This window comes from Zalophus californianus, chromosome 8 (assembly GCF_009762305.2).
Source record: "Zalophus californianus isolate mZalCal1 chromosome 8, mZalCal1.pri.v2, whole genome shotgun sequence".
NCBI classification, from domain to species: domain Eukaryota; kingdom Metazoa; phylum Chordata; class Mammalia; order Carnivora; family Otariidae; genus Zalophus; species Zalophus californianus.
The window spans coordinates 6,165,328-6,167,558 of record NC_045602.1 but is presented as its reverse complement, the minus strand read 5'-3'; the positions used below and the strand labels follow the sequence as shown (position 1 = coordinate 6,167,558).

General features: G+C 45.9%; 1 non-coding gene across 1 annotated transcript; it reads left to right on the top strand.

The window, feature by feature from the left end:
- Window positions 1–635: 635 nt before the first annotated feature.
- Window positions 636–739, top strand: LOC113938761. Its single transcript, XR_003524969.1, has one exon. It is a non-coding gene; the product is annotated as a U6 spliceosomal RNA (small nuclear RNA).
- Window positions 740–2,231: the final 1,492 nt, after the last annotated feature.

Genomic DNA, 2,231 nt, shown 5'->3' with positions numbered 1-2,231 from the left:
GGGGGGGGTCTTCCAAGCAACGTGTTCAGTGGGGTCACTTCCGTTATCCCCCTGTACACAGAGCTGCATATGTAGGGTAGACACGAGAAAGGGACATGTGGTAAAACTTCTCAGACACGCCTGCACCTGGAGTGACTCTTTGGCCTGGCTTTGCTGGAGGCGGTGGAGAGCTGTGCTGAATTGCAGCGATCAGACTGGACCTGGGTGCATCGATGGTACGAGTATGGACTGTGGTTCCCCAGAGGCCTGACTGCAGCGCCCACTCCACGACGCTAGCACAGCCTTGCGCTCTGCCCTTGGTGTGCATGTGCTCTTGTGCAGCATCTCCGAGGCCTTGCTGGGAGGGCCCAAGACTGCCCTTTCCTAGCAGCATGGCAGACACTTGAGTAATGCCACCCCTGTCCCCAGAAGATAGATCTGGTTTTGATTTTGCTCTTTTGCTTCCAGATCCTTTCCTGGTATCAGAAAACAGCTAGAAGTAAAGGGAGGTCTTAAGTGCTTTATCATCTCCCTTCCCCACATTGTCCACGAATCCCAGATAGTATATGATTTGCTCATCGCAGCAGAAACCAGTTGTAGGGGATAAACAAACCCTTTGTCTCCAGATCTCTGAAGTGTTTTAAACAATTAATCTGGTGCTTGCTTTGGCAGCACATATACTAAAATTGGAACAATACAGTGATTAGCATGGCCCCTGCACAAGGATGACATGAAAATTCATGAAGCATTCCATATTTTTAAAGAAGACATACAGATGGCCAACAGACATATGAAAAGATGCCCAACATCACTGATCATCAGGGAAATGCAAATCAAAACTGCAGTGAGATAGCACCTCACACCTGCCAGAATGACTAAAATCAACAATAAAAGAAATAACAGGTGTTGGTGAGGATTTAGAGAAGGGGAGCCCTTGTGCACTGTTGGTAGTAATGCAAGCTGGTGCAGCCCCTGTGGAAGAGAGTATGGAGGGTCCTCAAAAAGTTAAAAATAGAGCTACCCTATGATCCAGTAATTGTACTACTAGGTATTTGCCCAAAGAATACAAAGATACTAATTCAAAGGGGTACATGCACCCCTTTGATGCTTACAGCAGCATTATCTACAGATATCTACATAATATCTCAATTATGGAAAGAGCCCGTGTCCATCAACTGATGAATGGATAAATATATATATAAAAATATATAAATATATATATATTCCAAATATATATCTATATGGAATAATATTCAGCCATAAAAACTGGACTGATGAATTACATTAAGTACATAATAAAATGATTATGAATAGGTCAACATTAATTTAATCAGGGGCAGTCTGCTCAAGTGCCTTCAGTATGCAGACAGTAGCTGGAATGTGGGAAGCTGCTGGGGGCAAGATGGTGGGGATGGAACAAGAGAGCACATATCCTGCCTAGAAATGTTCATGTTTAATATTTAAATAAAATACAGCACTGGCCAAAACATGTTTGTAAGCCAGAGGGCCTCTAGTCTATAAGCCCTAATTTGGTGGACCAAGTGGGTAAGGCTGTTTCTTGCACTGTATCACTGCCAAACTGGAGTGGCACAAATCCACAGCATAGAAGGATCCCTCTGCAGACCTCAGACATACATCTCAGTAATGGGTATGGCCTCAGGCACAGCTCTGTAGCTACGTGGCCCGAGTTACACACAACTGGGTTCCTAAGGTCCACCTGTGGGTTCTTCCAGGGGCATGAGAACTCCTAATAGCACAAAAGGTATTAACTAGAGGTTAGGGTTGGGGCTCTGGGAAGTTTGGATTTCATTACTTTGTTTCTGTTGACCCCGAAGCCAGTCAGATTTCTGAATCTTGCTTATCCTCAGCTCCCTCGTTGGGAAAGAAGGGGTGATACCAGCACCTCCCCTGTGGGCTGCCTGGGAGGGTTCAATGTGGAGAGAGATTCTCAATTCTCAAGAGCATGCTCAATGAGGGGGCACCTCTGCTCCTAGGGTCATTCCTTCTGTGCTCCCAGAAGATTTGAGGGGCCCAGACCAGGACCTCGGAGCTGATGGAAAGGTGCGGGAGAGATTCATGTTTATTTATTTTTTTTTTAATTAGATTTTATTTATTTATTCATGAGAGAGAGAGAGAGAGAGAGAGAAGCAGAGGGAGAAGCAGGCTCCCGCTGAGCAGGGAGCCCGATGTGGGACTCGATCCCAGGGCGCTGGGATCATGACCTGAGCCGAAGGCAGATGCTTAACCATCTG